This window comes from Pogoniulus pusillus, chromosome 16, assembly GCF_015220805.1.
Source record: "Pogoniulus pusillus isolate bPogPus1 chromosome 16, bPogPus1.pri, whole genome shotgun sequence".
In the NCBI taxonomy this organism is placed as follows: Eukaryota; Metazoa; Chordata; class Aves; order Piciformes; family Lybiidae; genus Pogoniulus; species Pogoniulus pusillus.
Genome location: NC_087279.1, coordinates 11426187 through 11450069, shown reverse-complemented (window position 1 = coordinate 11450069; position 23883 = coordinate 11426187). Strand labels below are relative to the sequence as shown.

The following is a 23883-nucleotide window of genomic DNA, read 5'->3' as shown; positions in this document are numbered from 1 at the left end:
GTGTCTTTACCTCAGCTCTCTAGCAAACCTTGGTTCTGTGCTAAGCTGTCTGGCTGCCAGGATCCATGGCAGCCTTCCCCAGTTATGTGGCAGAGGAGGGGGAAAGTAGACTGACTGTGATGTAAGGGTGATTAGCACTTGGCTGGTCACTTCAACTCATTTTTCTGGTTTTCCTGAATCTGTTGGAATGTAAGAATAAAACAGTCCCATTGAACAGTTAGGAAAGGGTTGTTTTATTTGGCTGATTTGTGTGTCATAAACTATCAAGGAGCCTGATAAAATACTAACTTGTTCTGAAATGCTGCCAGCCATAAACGTGTCTCCATGCATATTGTCAGGGCTCAAACCAGGTTTGGAGGCTGTCTGCTCATCTTAGTCCTGAGAAATCCAGGTGACACATTGTGCCTATATCATAGACCAGTCATGTCCAGTCTGTCTGTGCAGCACAGACATCATGGACAATGTATTCTCTTTGAAAAGGACACGAGGAGGTCGACAGCAGCTTCTGCCGCAAGGGTTTACCAGTTTTTAGGCAGGCGGCTCTGTTCATATGACAATTGGCAGGAACAAAACCTCCTATACAACCAGTTGTCACACAAGTGGAAAGCCACCACTTGCATGATGGAGATGTGTACAAGCTGCTGTCCCATTGTGCAGTGGGAATGGGAAAAGACATCGACAGGGAATGGCCGAATGTTGAATTTCATGTTCTGTTGGAGTGTGTTTAGCTCAGGGGTTGAACATCAGCCCTCCTTGATATAGAAATTAATAGATTCTCTTTGAAAGCAGATCAGAGAAGAGTGGTGTTCAACTGTACACTGAAGTGCAGAAATACAAATGTTAGACAAAATTCCAAAATCTGAGCACATGTAGCAACAAAGGGAAAGAGGATATAAAGCACACAAGCAGGCTTAGCATCACGCCTCATCTTGGAAATAATTGAGTAATCTGAATGTTACTTAGAATGCTCTCTGTGACCACTAAATACTCGGTTTATAAAAGAAACTGCAATAGTCCTATCCTTGCAAGTTGAAAGGGACTTGTTAAATACCTTACAGTATGCTAAGGTTTAACTCTCAGTATGCAAGAACAAGTTGATTGTATGCATCTGAAAGGAGCTGAGATGGTTTACAGGCTGCACTGAGTATCAGTTCATCCGTGTATGTCTCTCCAGCTGTAGAACTGTAAGGGAGAATGAAACACAGACTTTCATCATGGGAGAAGTTAGACCTTGAATTCCTGTAATTCCTGCATTGGAGGGCAAAACTGAGGCTGCAGTAATTTGTTTCTCATTTAATCTTTCATCTTCTATCTTTATTCATTTCACAAGAGATAGGATCACTCTGACAGCTGTAACAGGGGGAGTAGGACATTTCAGACAGTTGCCTGCCATATTTGTGATAAATGAAGAACCCTTTCCATGTACACGGTGAACTGCAGAACTTAGAGCATGTGCCGAATTCCAGCAGTGTTTATGAGAGATCTGACCTTGTTCTTGCTGCAGACAGGGTCCTGTGTCTGGCATTGCAACTGTTTCCTGTTTCTCATGCATTACTTTAATCATTTTTTATTTTAATAAGTTTTTAAGAGGAACACTGTGGTCTTGTAAAAGTCTCCTGTGCTCTTTTTTACTTGCACGTATGTTCTCTTCCACTGTTTTCCTGGACCTTCCAACATATTTACACTGTCATTGGCAGTGAATGTTCCGAGGTCATCCTCTGATCCTGTAGTGTAATCACAGGCAGACCCAGGCAGCAGCTATAGACAAAGAGGAGATAATGTCCCTTTGAATGTCCCCAATTAGGATAATTCTGTTTTTTAGCTGTTCATTCATTAGCAGCGAAGTAAAACAGCCCAGACAGAAGGTTGTGAGGCAGGGTGTTTATTCACTTGTTTTCTAGCCTTCTCTCTGGATTAATGGAGTGACTCATAGACAGTAATAATATGTTTGAAGGGGAAAAAAAGAAAAAGAACTAACTGGAGGTGGGACATGTGAGGCCAAAGCTTTCTGCCTGGACACCCACGTCTCACCATACATATATAAACGGTAAAAAACCCCCAAAAGCTCTGTCAATGTGTTGAATGCAGAGAATGGATCAGGAGAAGGGTTGCTGGTGCAATGTAAGGCTGTGCAGCTGCTGGTGAATGTTTCTGTGCAAAATAACTTTAAATATATTCCAGCCATCTCTGCCCATATGATAAAGAGAATGTAACATTGTGCCTCACATAGGCGTGTAATGCCTGTTACACCTCTGTTGTCTGTGCTGCCAAACAGACTCTCTGGGCTTTTTCCAAAATGCCCACCTCATAACTATGCTGAAATCCTTACCAGTGTTATGAATTGGTGAAAACTGAACAGAGAGGCTCCTGATTTCAGAGATACTCGAAGGACTCAGTGGCCTTTGAGAATCCTGAACTGAAAAGCTTGAAAAGGTTGCGTGAATTTTGGACAGAGAAAGAAACTGAACACAAAACTAATCTCTATGATGGAAGTACTTGCAACACTGGACTGTCTTGGTCCTCTTTATTATAACCTCTCAAGGAACACTCAGCCCCATCTTTGTGGAGATTCTGTATCCCCTTTTGAATTGTTTACTAATCAAAATCTACAATATTTCCATATTAAAAGCTGTGTGAGTGCTGAAGCATGAGTACATTTTAGCTTAACTGTAGGATTTTTCAGCAAGGTTCAACAAACTGAAAGCTGGACAAGAGAGGAATAATGATTGTGGAAATCCTGAGAAGAATTCATTATCCTACCAGGCAGCTCTGATGTTGAAAAAAACAAACTGAGATGCACTTGTGTGATATTTTCACATACAGGAAGTACAGTTCAGTATTTGTATTGGCTTCTAAATTGATAATAGTTTGTGTCATCTAAAGGAAATCACATGTATCATGCTGTCATAAAGACCTCTCTGAATATGGCTTTTTAGCCCTGTATGTATCATACAAAACCCCAAACCCCTCAGCCAGCTTTTACTCTGAAAACTGCTTAATTTTTAAGTTCTCCACAAATTTCCAGATGGCCAAGATGTTCTGCTATTCATTGTTAATTTATTTTAAACTGCTTATTGGTAGTTTCTGTGTTCTTTGATTTTGAGAAGATCCGGTGTAACTAGGGTGGAAATCTAAGCCACACAAGGCAGAAAACTGGGATGAAGCTGGAGAAGGAAGAGGAACTTGTCAAAGCCTGTGGAGAAGAAGTGAGGATAATTAATCAGACGAATGGAGATAGAGAGCAGGTGTGCAGAGGGAATAGTCAGATGGAACAAAAGGCAGTGGAATGAAAATGAATGCCAGAAGAGGTGAGTTTTTCCTCTATTTTATAAATTATTAAAAGTAGCACCAAAAGCTTGTTGAATGCTTATTTTTTAACAAATTGCCTTACAAATATTAGTCAAAACAGTAGCCTTTGAAATGTGGATTTTTTTAAATAGCAAATTGTACATTTAATGTAAATAAATACGTTCAATGTTGACCATTTAAACAGTGGGATATAAAGTCTATGAATTTCAGCTAATTAATGGAGTGCTTCATGTGAAAAAGTAATTTCTCTAATGTGGATAAAGAAAATATATTAGAGATGCTAAAGAGGGAAGAAAAAAGGAAATGTAGGGCAAGGGCAAAACCAGTTTTCCCTTGACATGTTTGTAAACCAAACATTGCAATATTTAGGTCAACACAGGAGGCAAAAATCATAGTTTATAAACTAAAGTGAGAAGATAAGGTTTATCTCCAAGCAGACACTCTAAGGTAAATGCTCCCATTTCTCTGTGCAACAGAGTAGTGTCACTTCTCCAGGAAGCAAGAATGTGTCTGACAGCCCCAAAGACCACCAGAAATGGAAATTCATTCACTGCTTTTGCAAGGGGAAGCAGCTGGTATTAAACTGTTTTGAGAGAGAAGGGAAGTATTCTCTGACTCCATGTTTGCTCTGCAGTTCCTTCACAGAGCTGCTGAGGAGTCTACTGCTGCCTTAAGGCTTTTCAGGTCCTCTCTACACTTTTTTTCTCTTCTGGGCAGGACTGAAGTGTTTTCCTCACCATGCTATTTTGTTGTTCCCTGGAGGGTAGGCAACTGGAAAGGATAAGCACATACAGAAGGCTTGCAGAGCAGATCAAAAGGGTTGGCTTTCTTAGATGATTGAAAGTAAAAAAAATGCAGGTAATTTGGAATGAATAAAAGAAGATAAGAAGAAAAGAGTATTGAGGAATACAAAGACCATAATCCAAGAGATTTGCAAATGGGATCATCTCTGATGACAACACACCTGAGCTGATATCTGGTTAGGCTGCCCAGACTAACGTGAAGACTCATTTCTTTTCTTGCGGTTGGTCCTTCTTCTGACCAAACTGATTAGGAAATGTTAACTGCAATGAAGTAACAACAGCACAGCTGAAGAAATAAACTGTTGACAAGGGAGTAAGGTTCTTTAGTGATAATTGTCTTGAAATATCATCTGTGTCTATTCAGAGCATTAAAGTAGAAACATAGATGCATGCATTGATCCTTCTTGTGCCAGTGAGGTACAGCTGAGTGAGTTCAGAGTACTGATTTGTGTTGTTTCTCCCTTTCATTTGACCAAAGGTATACTTTCACTGTAAAGTTTAAGCTGACACTTAATTACAGAAAAATCTGGTTCAAGCCAAATGAATGTCATTGTCTAGTAATTGCAGTTTGATAGTATGATTTAGTGTTGCCACACAGATGACAGGAGGCTGAGGTTGGCCTCTAGCTGTCTGCCTCCACGCATAGAACTTTTGTTTGTAAAAATATTTGGCTTAATAGCTCATCAGAGTGTTTTGGGAATCATAAGCTGTCTTTTTGCCTGATAAATTAAAGAGTATGTTCTAGGTATGTAGAAAAGAATATTAAAAGAAGTTCTTTGGTTTAGCTGCAGAGGAAGCAATCTACAAGAGTTGTTGCAGCTTTTTTTTTTTCTTTTTTTAAGGAAAATTTTTAACCTTTTCTTTTTTTCCTCTTTTTTAAAAGTTAGAGGAAATATTAGCCAAGACTGGTGTGCCCTGAAAACTGAAGAAATTGTTCTGCATGCAGATTTAGCAAGGCAAACTGTCTTCATTCTTCCCTCTGTCCCTGTGGATTTAACCAGGATGCATGTTTAGGTGCAGTGGGATCACACCTGTGATACTTGCAACAGTTTGTGGTCCCTCGGAAGTTCAGTGAGAGTTCTGCATGGAGGTGGCAAAAGGTAAAAATGATAATTTCTTAGCATTAAAATAGACTGGTCAACACAAATCTTTCCAAGGTCATCACTGTTCTCAAGCTCCTTGTACTACATCTCTGCAAGTAGCTGAATTTTGTAGATTTCATTAGCTAGTAACCATACACAATACATTAAAACCAAACAAACCTTTTTCCAGGTTTTGTATATCCTTTCATGGTAGATTCTTAACATGAATTTAAAACTGCACTGAGGAATTGATTGAGATTAGGAAACTTCTTTATGGTGTTTATTCCTGGATTTTTAAAAATAATTGATATGTGCATGCTGTGCTAACAGATACACATCTCTCTGATGGGTTTTATCAGGTCCCTGTAATGTCAAAGTCCAGGAACATTTTTCCTCTATTAATAATAAATAATCCATGTGAATTTAGTACTCATGACAGACTTGACAGCTTCAGTGGAAAGTTCTTTCCTTGGCTATAAAACAGAACTTCTGTAAACCGCTTCCTTCTGTCTGCATCATCCCTACATGAGATATTCGTAATACCCTTAAAAACTCATTTCTGATGTAAAATGTCTCTGAACTTCACACCCAACCTGGGTATTTGTAGCCATGGCACCAAGGATACAAGACACATACCATGAGCTCTCTACAGTGGCATTTCAAACTACCTTGTAGTTGCTGTAGGAGCAGTAAGCTTGTTTCACTGCAGGGAACCCGCTTCTAGTCTGAATAGGTTTTTCTCTTACTCATAGGCAAGCCTACATGTGAAGATTGCAGTCCATTCCATTTATTTTCTAAGTAGTATTAAGAGCTTTTAGATTAGCACTTTAGTGCTCACTTAGTTATCAGTTCCTAGATATTTAATATTTTATTTGAAACTTTGTCTGGATAATTACTTGTGCTTTACCTGTAGGACATGCCCAAAAAACCAAATCAAAATATAAACCCCAGAAAGCCTTCAGGTAGACGGTGGTGGGTGAACTGTTTTCTGCTTTCCCAAAAGGACATTACAAATTCCTCACTGATCCAGTAAGTTAACAGTGCAACCCTCTAAAGCAGTCATGAGTCATTAATTTGAGTTAACAGGAACTCGAAGACAAATCAAAGTAAATCCATAAGAAGAATTACTCCCATAGAGAAATCTGTGGTCTTTTCGTAGTGGTATTTACCCTTATCCAAGGTGAATTTCTTTTCATCCTTTAGAGGTTTTAAAATGAAGAGTTACCTTTTATCTGCTTGCTAAGGATAAAAATGTGTCTAGAATACTTTCAGGCTGCCATGTTCCATAGGGTCCTTATTTTGCCTTGTGTGATGTACTCAGCTCACCTTGGGTGTTCTTACAGGCCTTCATTTACTTATTTTTGTGAAGCTTTTGTATTTTTAGAACAAGCTTATGCTCTGCTGCAGGGTCCCAAATTTTCCTGGATATGCAGATGGAAGTAAATTGCTACCATAAATCAATCTCAAAAGAGATTGCAAAAGTAGGACAAGGTACCATCTTCATATGTTAGAAGGAAAAAAATAAAGAGGGATTTGAATTAATCCTAAAGTGGCTGGCTAGCTGGTTGTTTGGATGAAGCACCACAGTGGCTTGAGTTCAGGGAACAGTATTTCTATGTAGTGCATTTCCATGGTATGCCTCAGGAAAGAAAACTGAAAAAACCTTCAGCATTCAGTTCTAAGCATTGACTTTGGGATCATGACAGCACAGCAAACATTTCAGGGATCATCTGTGGAAAGTCGTGCAGAACAGTTTGTGGCAGGGAGGCAGGCAGCACTGTCACGTGTGTGGCATGTGCAGCAGCAGACTGTCATTACCAGGAAGAGAGCATATAGAAGTGTGCCTCAGCTAATGGATTGGAAACATGCTCGTAAGAGGTGGAGGGGGTGATGATGACACTGACAGTAAGCATTGAGGGGAAGCATGAGGCACATTGTCAGTGGTTGTGACTGTGAGAGGAAATCATGGTTATTTGCAAGGACAAACTCCTGTGTCAGTCACTTGCTTTTCATTCATACATAATGCATCCACAGTTTTAGACTGTAGTTGTGTTCAAGCTCAAAATTACTTTTTGTGCTTTTATTTATCATGTTCTTCATTTTATTTTGATCTTAGATTTGATTTCATTTGGAAGTAAAATTACTGATGGAAGTAATATTTTAAAGTTACTTCTTATGAGACACTTGAAAATGTATAAACCTGTCATGCCTCTGTCGTTCTGTCTGATTAGAAAGGTTTTTCTTCACTGGTCTGCTAATGGCCTGGAGTTCTGTGTTACAGGCAGTGTGGTGACAACCAGCTGAGCATAAAACATCCTAGGACAGGCAGTCTTAGAAATAATATCAAATAAATCTGAGGGAGCAAACAAAATTTGCTAGTTTGTCTTGTAAACATGAGAAGTTGGAAGGCTCCTGGCTGCTTGGTTCATTCACTCTTTTCCCTCTGTGTCAGAGAGAGATTCATCTACATACCTAGGAAGACCAAGCAGTGATCCTACGGCATCACCTAGAAACAGAAGAGATTGCCAATTCCTCCTTTGTGAGCTTGTTTAACCAGAGACTTGTGTTCCTCTCTGGGAGATGGTGTTCCTGCTCACAGGAAAGAAAGCACACCACTGCTCTGGTGAATGTGAATGACCTGTCAGCAATAGAAAAATGTCATCCCAGGTCTTCTAAATGCTCTAGTACTAGGACTATTATTTTAAAAAAAAGCAAACCAACAAAATAGAACAAACCCAACGATAACAACAGTAAAACCTAAAAAAAAAAACCCAACAAACCCCCACAAACACAACCCAACTGAAAACCCAACCTCCAGGCAGTCCTGAGGGGCAGCTAATGAGATCTGTGCAAATATGGTGCAGGAGACCTCCCAGGGAGGTAGTGGAGGCATCATCCCTGGAGACATTCAAGGTCAGGCTCGTTGAGGCTCTGAGCAACCTGATCTAGTTGGGAATGTTTCTGCTTCCCGCAGTAGGGTTGAACTAGATGACCTGTAGAGGTCCTTTCAACCCAGTGCATTCTATGCTTCTGCGTTGGCCTGAGGGATAGGATGACTGTTGCCAACAGGTGCATAGATCTGGATGATGGCCAGTATATTTTTGTGTTCTTTTTTTATGGATTTCAGGTGTCTAACATGGGCAGTACTGTTCCTTTTAACACCCTGTACTTTTCACTTCCTCTGATGTCATCAGGTAAAATACATGCTATGTTTTCCTTTCTGTTTTGTGGTTTCAATTTTAATTCTCTAAGAAATTAGGGGGTTGGATTTAAGATCATGTTGTATTTTTCTCAGTAAAATGCAGAAAACTCTTTATTTGTATGGATGTTGGCAGTATGTACATCTATGAAAACCTGGAGACTTGAACACTTGCTGTACCTATCTGGGAGTTGGCCAGAACTGAATGACCCTTGAGTGTTCTGTATTCGACAGAAGAAGTGACTTCCAGGACCTAAGTAAAGCCTAGCACAGCTTAATCTGGGAACTCTGTTACTGGGATTTCAGCAAGCCTTGTTCTTTTGGCTAAATTCCCTTTAAGTGAATTAAATTCCCTTGAAATAAGTGTGTAGGAACAGTTCTGCTTAAAATTCATACAGTATTTTAATCTGATTTAACTTGCTAGATAGACAACCAATAATTTTCCCCTTCTCTTGAATAATTTTATATGTGGATAACACTGTAGGGTGAAATAAATAAGATTCCTTTTTTATTTAACTGGGTTTATTTTGGGATAAAACTCCCAATTGCTATGAAAATACAGCATTCTAGCACCTTTCTGTGTTAGCTTTCTGCATACTCCCCATCAGCAGCATTAAAAGGAGAAGATTGCAGTTCCTTTTCTGTTCCTCTTTCAGTGATTATTTAGAGCTAAGAGATTATTATCTGGACGATTCAGCTTGATAGTGATCCCTTCTTGTTAATCTGCTGTTCTGGAAAATTAATTAGGATTAGGAAAGTATCTCTCTATCTTGAATAATAAAGAGCAAAAGGTCACAAGTAGGTTACCTGCAAACCTCTTTGTGGACAGTTTTGGCTGGAAGGAATTTGCTGTTCTGAATTTGGCTTTTATTGCTGCCCTATCATGCAAGTAATCTTAAAATCTTTTCCACATTATTCTAATTACTCTTCCAAGTTTCTCTTTTCTTGCTTTTTGTCTGTTCATCTTCAGTATATCTGTCTCATCTTTATTAGTAAGCATTTTATTGCTTCAGAATACTTTCAGGAACAGAGTTCCTATTAGGCAAGTTGTACAGCAATGAGGAAAATTAAATTAGAAGAATTAAGTGATTTGCCTTGGAGGAGGTTTAGTGGCCAGGATTTGAAATCTGTTCCTAACTTTCCATTTTGTGATTCAGGTGGCACTTTCATCTTCCTTTCCTGCTTGCTTTATTTTTCTGACCTGTATTCTTGTTTTCTTTCCTTCCTGCGTAAATTCCTTTTGCATTCATTCAAAAAGCAGCACCTTTGACCAGGCCCTTTGCCAGATGGCTTTATATCCCAAACACTGTTCTGGGAGTGCTGATTCAGCACAGGGAGATGGCTTTGTGGCAGTGACAATGTTCAGTGAAAACTGTTGGAAAATATGCTGGAGCTGGACACAGCCTCAATTCCTAACCAGCTGATGAGCCTTTCCAGAAGCTTTGCTTAATGAGGACATTACCCTGAGACAGGGACACTTCCTGCAGCTGCTCTTGCGTGGTGATGATGAACTCGGGTCCTGCAGAACTGCCAGTTTTCCTGTCCCTGCTGTGAAGGGCTCTCAGAAACAGGATCCTTAAGGACTAAAAGCCTGGTTAGGCTGCACTTTAACTTAAGAGTTCAACCATGTGTCCAGTGACAGATCTTCAGCCCTCACTCTGCCTAGTGTGCACTACATGTGGAGGTTTTGCAATTAGCTTTTGGATATTTTATGTTTTAGAAATCTTTATCAGGTAACATTTTTACTTAAAACTTAATTAAATTTTCTGCTGCCTATTGCAATCAGCTGGTGATGTTAGTATCTGCTCATCTTTTTTTTTTGTCCCCATAAGAAATTAAGATTATGGCTGAAGAGGTCCTCTCTGGTGTAATTTTCTCTTGAAACCTTAAGAGGTTTTTATTGGGCTTATGCTGGGGAAAGTAAATGCTTGGGCTGTTCGTAATTCCTTTATTCATGTCGGTTTCATTGCTACTTCACAAATCTAAACGAGAATGTAGTTTTCCCCAAGTGGCTCTTGGAAAATAGTATAAGCTCTCTTCCAGTCAAGTACCATAAAAAGAGGGGGGAAAAAATCATATATGGATGAACTTTGTTTATCTGTGTTTCCTCTACATAGAGGGAAGCAGTTCCATTCCTGTAAACCACAGAGGGGAGGGAAAACTTTTGAAAACTTTTTATGTTTCAAATTCTGTGTTATTGTCCAATGTCCACATAGCAAGAAAAAAACCTATTAAGTACCACATATCTCTCATAATGGAAGGCAGACAATATGAAAAATGGTGTATAGGTGTACTGCTATCTGCACAGATCTACAGCTACAACTGATAGGTCTTAAGTCTTAGTTTAACTGAGAGGGAGCAGTGGGATGATTTATAAAACAAATGCACTTGAGACAAGAAGAGTGAGAATTGGAAGTCTGGTGTCCCCTAGCTTGAAAGAGCACTAGAACCAAATCCAGTCCTTTTTAAAGGGCACCCTGACATGGGATGTCCTCCAGTGAAAAGCACTGGAAGCGCTGCATAAGAACCAATCTCAGAAAAAAAATGGCTGAGTGGAACAAGAACCCATCTTGTTTGTGCTTATTCTGGTTTTCACAGAAGTTTGACATGCGAGTTTGTAACTGGGTGTGCTAGAGCAGGTGTAGATGTGATTTGAGGAGAAACTCTTCAGCCTCCATTGCTGATGAGCTTAAAAATTACACCATTTAACATCTCTTGTGAAACCTGCTTTTAGGTGCCTGACTTTTTTAACATGAATTATGCAGAAAGCTGTGAGCTATGAGGTTCAAAGCAGGAGGCAAGTGTGATGACCCTCCACATCCCCACAGACTGCTCTTCTCAACTGGGTTCAGTCCACTCACTACATTTATTAGCATCTCTGCTTTTGGTAGAGTAAAATCAGTAAATTGTTTCTGCAGGAATTTAAGTGTGCTGCACTCTCCGTTACCCAGTGGCATTTGGTGTTTTGCCATTTCCTAAGAATACATATATATATTCTTAAGTATTTTACTGGAAATCTAGTTTATGCTGAGATATCCAGGAAGTAGTTCTGTGAGCAGTGGTATATTAATGTTGTTATCTTCCTATGCATTCAGATCTCAGTTGAGTCACCACAGTATCTAATATGGTGCAGGTTCAAAACATAACTTGTCTTTCCCGTGTGCTGTTGATCTGTTTATTGGGACTCACTCTGCTGTTGCTAAGAAGGTGTGTACATCAGTGTTTTCCCCTTTATCTGCTCTGGGAATTTATAGGATCTAGATTACTTCTGATGTCAGTCAAGAGGTTATGGGTGGAACAAAGGCAAAAGACAAGAGATAGGAGTACTGTTTTGAACAAAACCTGGTTTCATGGTTTGTTGTTTTGATAGGAAAACTGACTAAAAAATGCCTGTTTGTTGTGTCTCCATAACATGAGAGTAGAATGGATTTGTGTATGTGTGCGTGTGTTTGTTGCTCTGTTTTGATAAATATACAGAAATGTAATTTTATTGTTTCAATGCTTAGGAGGCTCTGAACTTAGGACAAGTAAACTATGCCTAGTAGAAGGCTGCATAGTTTTCTTTCGTTCCAAACTTCAGTTTGCAATTATATTTTTTTTCACACTCAGAAATGTGAGTCTGTCTTTGTAATGACATGTGGCTTCTTTATCTCCCCTGGAAATTGTTTTATTATCGGAATGAATGTGAATATACAACAGCAACAAAGTTCCTAAGCTCCAGATACAGAAAGTGGCTTTGGGTTTTCTTTGTTCATTAATGCATCTTGCTGAGGGTTGTACAGTAAAAGGGTTTATTTACTCTCTGCAGTTTCTCAAACTCCAGTTGTCATGGATGGTGGTGCTCTGAGAAGTGCAATTTTCTTCCATAAAACTCTTTATTTCAGAAGATGGATGTCAGTTCTCTTTCTTACAGCTACTATGAAAAGTCAACTTTAAATCAATAGTCTCAGGAATTGTTAACCTTGTAAGTCCCTTGATACTGAAATGCAGAAGGATGCCTTGCTATGCTAGCCAAAAGGCAAATGGGACATAACTCATGTTTTGCATCCTGTATCAAACTGTACTAATTATGATTAGTATTAATTATGACACAGCACTTTTTATCTAGTTTTTATTTGAAGAGCCCCAGAGGCTTTGCCAAGTAAAATATTCATTCCTGTTTCAAATGCAAACACCTGTAAGGTGAATTGATGCTAATCAGCTGAATGTTTTATATTAGGACACCATGGCCACTACTGTATTTGGATAAAACTGTAAGTGAATTTAATGAGGTAGAATGTAACCTTGCTTGCCATTGCTTAAGGGAACACCAAAATGCCCCAAAATCTTCGCTGTACTTACCAGCTAACTGGTATTAAAGTGATCTTATGATAAAAAGTGAAGACTTCCAAGTAGTCAGTTGTTTTGAAATATTCTGCTTCTGACAAATCTCTCTCAAATCCATTAAAAAAAACGCAGCCTGACTTTTGAAAGGGGTTTAAGAGCCTTGCAAAATTACAGTGTATAATTAAAATTCCAGCCACGTGCCATCAGATTTAAAGTAGCACATCATCTTCTGCCTGATAACGTGCACTGATACTGTGCTAGCCCAGAGGAAATCCACTCCCTGTTAAATCTCCAAGGAAATAAAGAGGGACTGCCTGGGTCAAGAGTCCAAGCCATTTCTATCATAAGTAATCATATCAGTATAAATCCCTTTGGCAAATGGATTAGGCTTAGTCTCATAAATGTAAGTTGTCCCTGAAACGCCTCTTGGAAGCCTGTAACAGAATCTTTTTCCAGCTTCCATTTTACTACAGCCAGTTTCTGTCTGTCGGTGTGCGATGCAGATGTTACTCAGCTTCTGTCATTTTCTCCTTTCCTCTTCTCTTTGTTCTCCTAAGCAGTAAAAGCAAATAATAATTCTCTTCTTTTGTTTAGACAAGCCAACCTTTCTACTCTCCTTGAAAAAAGTAAGATTTCCATTCCTTTTTTTTTTTTTTATAGTGGTCTCTCACACAAGTATTAGTGCAGGAAATTGTTGCTGGCAAACCCCCATTTTCAGAGTTCTAAAGGAGGAAATTTGCCCAATGGTACTAATACTTCTCTTGACCTTAGTCTTGAAGCCCTACCATTGCACTACCATGTTCCTGGCTAATTTGGGATTGGCTTAAGATTTGGTGATAAAGAGAAGGGTTTTTTTTTCCCCCAGCTACAGGTAAGGCTAAGGCTTGCAGTAATCTTTTTGTTTTATCACTAATAGCTGTGTGTTATTAATTTTTAATCTAACATGGTTATTCTATTAAACAAGATCATCCACAAATAAAATTCCTGTGTAAAGCCAGCCTCTCTATGTGCTGACTGTGCTCCCTTATGTCATCAGGAGCTCCCTCAAGTGTTCTACTTTTTGTACCAACACTATTAATTAAAATACTAAATAAAAGTGGTCCTAACTGCAAAGCTCAGGAAAACCAGTAGTGATCATCTTTATGCACAGTGTCTTTCCATTCAGAACAGCCTGCTGGCAGAGCTTTAGCCATGTTTTTTCTAAAACCAGCTTACAATTTTTATACTAATCTCTTCTCCATTTTTGTCATTCTGTTATTTCTCATACCTTTTTTTATTGTGTGTTTCAGAAAGGTGCAGACTGTCTGGCATTCAGTTCACTTTCCTGAACTGAAACAATGAAATAAGTGAGTGTATCTACAAATTAATATACCCGTAGTGAAGTAATGATTCAGCTATTGATAGGAATGAAATATGAGTCCCTCAACATATGTATTTGTTCTGGCAGAAGCTGTTAATCCTGATGGTATGTGGTGGTTTGGTCTTGGATGGAGGCCAGATACCCACCAAAGCCACTCTATCACTCAGCCTCTAAGACTGACAGGGGAGAGGGAAAATACAAGAGGACCACGGATCAAGATAGAAGCAGTTTAATAGGGCAAAAGCAAAGGCTGAATGCAGAATCAAAAGCAAACAAAGATATTCTCTACTTCCCATTAGCAGGCGATGTCTGGGTGCTGCCTGGGAAGCAGGGTTCCAATACACAAAGTGACTGCTCTGGAGGGCAGATGCCATTGACGAATGCCACCATGCTTCTTTCCTTCACCTTTTATACCTGACCTGACATCATATGGCAGGGAATATCCCTTTGGTCAGTTTGGGCCAGCTGGCCTGGCCATGTCCCCCTCCCAAGATCTTGCCCACCCCTCAGCTTACTGTTGGGGAAGATGGGGCATGGTATGCTGGAAAGGCACAACCCTGGTGCTAAGCAGTGGCCAAAACACTGCTGTGTTCTCAACACCCTTTCCAGCTACCACTACAAGACACAGCACAACAAGAGATGCTGTAGGGAGAACTAACTCCATCTCAGCCAAACCTAATATATGCCATCCCTGGAGGTGTTCAAGAAAAGACTGGATGGGGCACTTAGTGCCATGATCTAGTTGATTGGATAGGACTGGATGATCTTGGAGGTCTCTTCCAACCTGATTGATTCTATGATTCTATGATAAAGGCTGGTTTGGATTGCCTCGTGGCAGCTGGGGGTTTCAGTTTTTGTAGCATTGCTTTTTGTCTGGAATTAGGTAGTGGAGGCTTAGTTAGGTCAGGTAAAACATGTGTGGTCTCATGTCTGACTAAACTAGTCAGCCTGGTCACAGCAGTATTCTGAATGGCTTATGAAGAGAAGAAAGGAATATATGTAGTCTCTAGAATTGGTCATTCAGGATGCATTTTGCCTTTATACAGCATTTGCATTTTTTAAGTGTCATTTGCTTCAGGGACTGTGTTCATGACTTCAGGATCTACTAGAGCCCATCTGGTCTGCTTCTCAGAGAAGGGTGAATCAGAAAAGACTTAATTCCAGAAATGTGAAGAACAGGATATCTGAGTGGTTACAGCTGGGAATGTTGCAATACCAGACTTTTGACAAGGTAGTGAGAATAATCCCATGATCAGTACCTGTGATTCCTTAGAACTGTCTAATAATCTAATCTGCATCTTCTTTCCATGTGCATGTTCTTGTCATTGCCATTATTTCCATGTGCTCTCCCCAAGACCCTACATAAAAGTCTGGGAGCTGCCATATCTGAAGGCACACATTTGTTTTATATTTATGCAAAAGTTATGTAAAGAACATGCAAAATAATTTCTGTAAAAGGAGGCTATGCATATGTGAGTGAAGCTTTCAGAGGGTCGGCTTAAATCAAGCCTCGTGCTTCTCATCTGCTGAATCCATTTCTCCATTGCTTGATTCCCAGACTTTACATTTCTTGCTCTGAATGACTGCTTGGCCTGACTGCCACTTCAGTGAGAACTGATAGGACTGCAAGCAAGATGAGAAGCTTCTAGGCTATAATTCCCTATCTATCCCTTCTGTGAATATTCTGAAAGAGATTTACATGTCATCTATCTATTAATCCATAGATTAGTCATTTATAATGCAGTAACATATTGATTACTATCACTAAACAGTGAAGAAGAGCAATGACTTTGAAGAATCAGCCAGCTGTAGTAAGTCTGAAACTTATGTGAAGAAATTATTCTATCTTCAAGCATGAGCTGTCTGACTGAAATTGTTTTACCTGGGAGAAAAATGAGACTCTGCTTCTCCCTGTATGTGTGCGGTTTCTGTCAGCATTAATTGGAGCTCTGAGTGAAATTCATAAAGAAAATAGAGCCTGAATTATTGTTTTCAGAACCAGCAGCACAGCAGATTTTACAGCTGTATATTAGTAATTGTGCCGTGGTGGAACAAGCCCTGGAGCAAGCAAAATACTTGAGATTTCCCACCTCCCTGGCAGCTTTTCTAATTCAGCCCTGCTGGCAAGTCCTGCCAGTTAGCCACATGCTATTTCCAGAAGCAAGTGTATCCAGCACCAGCAAGGGGCAATGACAGTGGCATTTTTCCCTTTGTTTCACAGAGGTGTGTTTAACCCTTCTGCCATATGTAGCAGCCATTATGTCAGCGTGATAGGACCTAAAAGATCCTTTTGAGTATTAACAAAACATTGGCTTCCAGCTGCTTCTCTTCTTAAATTCTGACTCCAGGAGTTTAAAGTAAAAATACCTAAAGGCCTTTTTAGTAGGAGCTCTTCCCTTTCTGTAAGCATGTCTGAGAACCTTGATAGCCTGGGAAAAGAGCCTGTTTTGATGTGCTGAGAAACAGTCTGCTTTACTTGAAAGTTCTGACTCCTAGAGAGATTTCACTTCAGCTCCACCCCAGTCACCTCAGTTTACCCTAGCTTTGCCTCGGCCTAGTAGTTGTTCTTGACTGGGGCTTTCTCCAGACCTCTGACTCTGCAGTCACTCACTGACAAGACCAAATTTTCTTGTCCATTTGTGATGTCCCAGTGAAGTACCCATCTTCCACCTGGCTCAAACTGACACTGGCCAGCCCTGTGTTCACGATGGCTGCTTGGGACTTTCCTTTTTCTGACAAAACTCCAGAGGAACTCTTGCTTCCTGCTCTCTTTCCCAGTTTGAACTTGACTGGACTTGAATTTTATCGTGAAGGAAGCACAATCATATAAAGAAATAATAAAAATTACCTGCAGGACTTTTTCTTTTGATTTTGCTTAAGATATGGAGAAAACAACAGACTTCTTTTGATGAGAAATCTATTTATTCTATCAAAAATGAATGAAAGAATTCCTGGAAAAAATGTGATAAAGAGATAATTTTTTGCATAAAGATGACTCAAAGAACTTGAGCAACCAGTCTGACCTGTTTTATGCAAAAAGTTTTTTAGGCATCAAAAAATATTGCAACTTCAGTTTAGAGCCATTTTAACTTGGAGACCATTCCTTTGCATTCATTTGCTCCAGAGCCTCTATATTCTTCTAAAAATAGAAGGAGAGTGGGTTAGCTTATTCCTCTGGAGCCCTGTGAAGACCAGTTTTCTTAATCTCTTGAGACTGCTCTCTAAATGTTTGCCTAGGTGGCCATGGTTTTCTTTTAAGCAGGGAGAAGCCTGTGGGGTCTGTCTTCTGAAAGCTTCCCAGATGAGATGAAATTAGGAAGTGGATGGACTTATAATGTGGCTTTCAACGGCAGTGTGATCATTCCCTTGCACTGGAGGTTTGGTGAAAATCATGTCAATTCCTTTCCAAAACCAAACAGAACTTGGGGTTTATGTTAGCAACAGAGCTTATTTTCCTTACTCTGGCTTTGTTGTTATAGCTTGCTAAACCTCCTGTCCGTAAGGGAAAGAAAGAAATTGCTCTCTGCAGGTGATGTTCAGCATCAATATGCTTAGGCTAAATGAATAAAGTTTGGCCAGGTTTATAACTATCTGAAAACTGAGTCTCCTGATGTTGTCAGGACAGCTTTAGGGAATAGCATTAGTTCTGGTTTTGTGCATTTATAGGAGAGTCTTCAGTGAGTCCTAGAAGGAAATAGAGTCTGTTTAATGTCTGTGAAAGTGCAAACTGATTTTTTTTCCTGTACTGTTTGAATGTCTCCTTGTGTTAGAATTGCTCTACTCAGCATAAAAATCTAAATGGAAAAGAAAATAATCTAAATCCTCAGCTAACAGAGTAGAATAATGTATAAGATCCCACGGCTCCTGCAGCACCACTGCCAGATCTGGTGCTATTAGAAAGATGATAACTTACAGGAATAGCTGTAATTTAGTCAAATTTGAAATTAAAAACTGTGAAAAATATGTTGCTTTTGGGGAGATGAAAATATACCAGCAGTATTGATCTTTGTACCATATGATGTTCTTGCTGAATTCAAACGTGACAAGACAGATAAAAATGAAGAGCTGGCTGCCTATCACAGTGTTCAGCAGGGATGTTGGTTTGTGTTTCTCCCACCAGTTTCTATCACTTTTTCTCATCAGAAAGAGATACAAAAGGAGAGTCTCCTGTGCTTCTAGCTGTTTGTTTTGCTAAGACAAGTGTTGGATTTGTTTTGAATAAAAAGTTGTTCCTTGCTTGAGGCTAGGACAGAGGAGAGGTTTGACAGTGGAAAAGAAGTGGGCAATTCTTCTCCAAAAATGTCAATCTTTTCACAGATATTTAGGACCCTGCCCTGTCTCTCCCTGAAACTTTTTGTTGTCTCTTATTTCTTTAGGAGCATGAGTGTCTTCATTCTCGTATGCCAAGAATGAAGCATAGGTTTGGTGTTACCATGTTGAGTACCAAACAGCAATGAAACCTTAAGGATAGCTATATATGAAGATTCTTGTCTACTAGAGGAAAATATGTGATCTATAAACAATTAATTACTTAATATTGAACTCATCCCAACCAAACATCCCTAAACATTATTCTTACCTTTCATTTACAAGCTATGGTCAGAATTTTACAAGCAAAGTTAATCTGTCTTGTCAGCTGGAGCCAAACACAAAACTTACTTTTGATAGAGAAGCTGTAACTGAAGGTGATTAAGCACTCCCTAATTTATTATAGTTTACAAGCCAACAGCAAAATACATATATATCTTCTGCAAATCCATCTGATGACAGGCAAGCATTGCTCTCCAGCAGTGTACCTTTAGAAAATGTCTATCCATGGCAGTGCTTTAAGAAGTTTCAGAGTAAGCCTTTGACTGGTGTCATAAAATCTTCTGTTCTTCTCTTAAAAAGTTCTGAAAACAGCTGCAGAACTGGAGCTATGTCTGCACCACGCTCTGAGATCTTTGTTAAACAGAAATACCAGCACTCCTTGCAGTTGTTTGCGGTACAGTCTTGTTTGTTTATTTCAGCAGAAGAGCTTTGTCTGCCTCTCTCATTATGAACCCAGATCATGATAGCTTTCTGGCTGATTGGATGATATGCCTTTGCAGTTTCAAACCTGCTCGTTCTACCCTGTACGGTCAGGTTGGAAGCTAAGACAATGCAGAGTCTGAGGAGGCATTTCAGTGCTGAAAGGAACGCAGAAATGCAGGTGTTTTCTCTGTAGCCCTTTTGGCATGATATGGTGAATCTTTAAGCTTCTTGTAGCTCTTTCCTTTAGCAGTGGCAGAAATTTATCTTCACATACCTGCCTTATTTGCATGATACTCTAAACTGCTTAGCTTGATCATAATTTTCATGTTTCTACTCGAATTTTGCCTAATTTTCTGTTAGAGAGGATTAGAAACCCTGAGACTTTCTTCCCCCCTATTACTAGGGTAAGATTGTGTGTAATATGTGTAATATCTTTCACAGTTCTGGCTACCAAGCTGTCGTCATCTACTTCAGTCATGTTTGTGTCTGAGGACGTGCTGCTGGCACCATTTTGTTTTATCTGTGCTAGAAGACTGCCTCTTCTCCTTCTGTTCTTGTGCTGATCGAAGTCCCAGATTCTTCCTTAACAGGAAAGTGAGTGTTATGTTTCTGTCACTGCAAATTCTCATTTTAGTTGAATAATCCTGTTTTTAACTTTGCAGTCCTTCATTGTAAAATAACATTAACAAGGCTTTGGTGTGAATATGGTTGCAGCAGGATCTGTGTTTCATCATGTCTCCTGAGAATGTGTGCAGCCACGTAAACCCACCAGCTGCCTGATTCAAAGTGGGCCACTGCTAAGAATATGACAAAGCATGGCACTTGGATTTGGGGCCAGGAGTGCTGGAGGCAGATGCTGTTTGTAGTTTTGGTTTATTTTTGTGTAAGAAACAGAAGCTGGACACATTGTTGGGAACGATGGTAGATAGGGCATACAGGCAGGTGTCTGTACTTACCAGGTGACAGTGTCAGCTGTAAGATTTTGGTCTGTATTTAAATTGCCTTAATTAACAGACTGGTTTATAGTCAAAACTGTTTTTGCATTATGCAAAAATGGCAAGAGAAAGGAATATTACTTGGAAAAAGAATCAGTCATATCTGGTGAAAGATATATTTCCTGTGTTTGTTCAGTGTGGATTAACTCTTTTCCATGTGTGATTTCCAGAAGTTGTGTCCAGCAGGTACTCTCTTGTGTAAACAAATAATGTACTTCTCTAACAGTTCTAAAATTCTGATCATCCTCTCTTGTTCTCTCATTCAGTCACTTCAGTTCTGCAGTGAAACAGGCTTATCCCACATATGCCACATGAAGTCTTCAGAAAGTGTTTAATATTCTGTACAGCAGGGAAAATTTTGATCTTTATATATGTTTTTTTTATTGGAGATGAGATTCTTTGATAACAAGTCTCTTAGACCCAAGTAAGCTTATTTCAGTTCAGACTCAATGTAACAAAACTCTTATCTTGTACTGTAGAATGAATATTCAGATAAATTATGGCTTTGAAGATACCGTAGGCTGATAGAAGACAATTTATCTACTGAATGTATTAGGCCAGGTCCTCTGCTGGTAATTATTTGGGTGGAGCTAAACTAATTTACACCAGAAGTGTTATGTGTTGCTGCTGTCTGAAGAAAAATGATGAGCAGGAAATGTGCTGACTGAGACCTTGATGGATCTACAATTGGATACGCCAGAGAAGTCTTGCTCAGAAATGCAGTGGTGTTATTGTTACCTATTTCCATATGAAAAGGATCTCTCAAGACAGGGGAATGAAGATGTGTGTGTAACAACTTAAGTGATTAAAGGGAGCTGTCCTACAAAATGGACCTGCCATGCTGTATATACAGTTAAAAAAAGAACTGTTGGGAATAACTGCCAATTAATAGCAAAGTAACCTTTTTTAAAAAATTCTTTCCCAAAAGGAAGACAATTTACAGGATTCTCTCCCCTATTTCTTTTATGCCACTTTGAATGTTTCCTTGTTTCATTGCCAATATGCAATAGAGGAGAAACCTTAAAAAATATAGTCACAAAGAAATGCGTACGCCAGGTAAATGCCCGCAAAAGGCTGCTGGTAGTGAAATGGTTTTGTTCTTTCACAGAAAAACAATGGAGTAGAGAGAGGACAGAAAGAAGCAACGTGGTTATACCTTTGAATTTTCCAGGGGTGAAAACTTTGTGTCCTTGTTTACATATCCATGGTTGTTCTCAAACCTAGAATTGTGTGAAACTTCTTCAATCAAAACCCTTGTTGTGTGCATCAAACTCAACCAGTGCTCTTGTGAAGTGTGTGTGCACCCCTCTTTGTAAACTGGAGCATCTGACAGTTAACAGTGTTTGAGCTAGTCTTCAAAGACTGGCAGTGGGACCTCTAATACTCTTAAATCTAACTTCGTGCACCAGGAGACATTCATGTCATTTTTCTCCACCTGCTCATGGTACAGCTGCAGTGCAGGGCCTTCCAGAAGCAGATCTGTGAGCTGTGCGGCTGTTTGGGCACCTGAGTTCATCACTGAGTGTTTGCACACGCACAGGAGCTCAGGCAAGTGAGAAGAGCCTGTCTCTTAGGACTTTGATTCACTCAGGGAACAGTTCTAGTGCAAAGTGCCTGAAGTGATGGTAGTTTTAGAGGAGTTTCTAAATGGAGAGAAAAAGCTCTCGGTAATTCTGACTAAGTGTTAGCAAATAGATGTGATGGGTGCAGAGTCTGGTTACCTGGGGAGACGGAGTCCAGTGCAGAGACACAAAGATGACTAAGAGAGTGGAACATCTCTCTTGTGAGGAGAGGCTGAGGGAGCTGGGTCATTTTACCTTGAGGAGGTGGAGACTGAGGGGTGACCTCAGTCACGTTTATAAATATGTGAAGGGCAATTGTTGGGAGGACAGAACCAGGCTCTGCTCAAAGATGCCCTATGATAGGACAAGAGGCAGTGGGTGCAAACTGGAGCATGGAAGGTTCCATGTGAGCATAAGGAAAAACTTTTGCACTGTGAGGGTGACAAAACACTGGAATGGGCTGTCTAAAGAGGTTGTGGAGTCTCCTTTTCTGGAGACATTCCAAACCTACCTGGACACTTTCCTGTATAATGTACTCTAGGAAATCCTGTCCTGGCAGGGGATTGGACTAGATTGTCTTTTGATGTCCCTTCAAACCTCTAATGTTCTGTGATTCTGTGTGAGTTGTAATCCTCAGTGTGGAAATGAAGGCATTATTCCATCACTAGAGGAAGATGATGGACCTTTTGTTTCCAAATGCTGTACATACATAGCTCAGGCTTTCTGGCAGTGTCCCTGGGATTATATTAATTTCTTCTGAAGTTGCAAAGTGATTGAATTAGATCAGTGAGAGGCCACTAATGACATGTTTTGGTTTTGTTGTTGTTGCAGCAGCACGTTAATCTTACATTTGGAATTTGAATCACATGATAGCTGGCTGTTCAAAAGAGCAATTGGTCAGGGTCTAGACACACAATGCAGTGAAGCTTCTGACCACAGCTATTAGCAGAGCAAACAAAGGAGTCCTGCAGTCCTGTCTCATGCACACATTTACAGTGATGGAATAAAGCTCCTTTGTTTCAGTAATTTTTCATAAATAGTTCTGTGGAAGTCTAATTGTGTTCTCTAGGTGCAGGGTTGAATCATCTCTTCCAAAAAATTGTTCTATTCATGTCTGATAGTTTCAAAACCACTCTGCTGTGTCACATGAGTCTGAATTTGTGCAGACAGAAGCATTAATGCCCACTGATAAAGCCACAGATTATTTTTTTTACTTCCCCCATACAGATGCACACAGGAGATGAATTGCTCTGGCTCCCTGGAACAGTATGGGTACTCCTGTCACAAGCTTTCAGTGGAATCTCGCCTGATTTTATCCCTTGCAGTCCATTCAGCTAAGATTTATCTCCTAATAGCTCATTTTGCTCCCTTTTCACCCTCTCTGCCTCCTGAGCTATAATGAATGAGTCTTTTTCTCACCTTGGATCAAGTTTCCATATCTTGCATCCTGTCCTTTCCTGGTGTCCCTTTGTCATCACACTGTTTCTAGTTAGATCTCTGGACTGGTACCTGGATGGCAGTAGCAACTACTGTGGTTCAAATGTATTTATTCTTGATGGTATCCTTCATCCACTTCCATCAGTATCCCAAGTTGCATTCCCTTTCCTTTCTATTCAGTCATTTCTTACTTAAATGAAGCCTTCTATACAATGGATCTTTTCCCCCACTATCTTTTGCGTACATATCACAGCACTATCTCTATCTTATGTTGGAATATTTGTTTAGATTGGAGTTGCCTTGGGGTAGGAACTGTTTCTGCACGTGTGCCTGTGCATGCATTGTGCTTCTAACAACAGCAGCTCCTCTTTCGTCTGCTGCGAGCCAAAGGGAGCCGAAGTATATATATTGTATTCTTAGTGTATTTTTAAAGTATTTAAGGTAGCCTGATCTGAACTAATGACAAAATATTTAAACAGCTACATGTTCTCACAATTCCCTTGACTTTAAATGTTTCTAGTCATTACTTAAAGTTGCACCTTTAAAGTCTTTTTATCTCTAAAACTTTTTTAATCAGAATGAACTCAGTATTGTATCTACATCAATGTAATTCACATTTTCTTCTACCCATCTCCATATAAACTGTAATTATTTAGGTTCCCATTTAGATACTTCTCAAAATGTGATTCACATCTCATTTAGTCACTACTATTGCTATTTCATTAAATTAATTCTTATAACAGCCTCAGGTAACAGAGCAGATATGTCTCGGTTCTGAAGTCTTCACTGATTCAATC

At 39.6% G+C, this 23883-nt stretch overlaps 1 long non-coding RNA gene across 1 annotated transcript in view; it reads left to right on the top strand.

Annotated features, from left to right (window-relative positions):
• Window positions 1–2596: 2596 nt before the first annotated feature.
• LOC135182400 (uncharacterized) overlaps window positions 2597–23883 on the top strand; it is a 37581-nt gene continuing 16294 nt past the window's right edge. The window contains exons 1-2 of the long non-coding RNA XR_010305188.1: window positions 2597–3308; window positions 4996–5212. This is a non-coding gene — a long non-coding RNA (uncharacterized LOC135182400). The remainder of the gene's footprint in view (window positions 3309–4995; window positions 5213–23883) is intronic.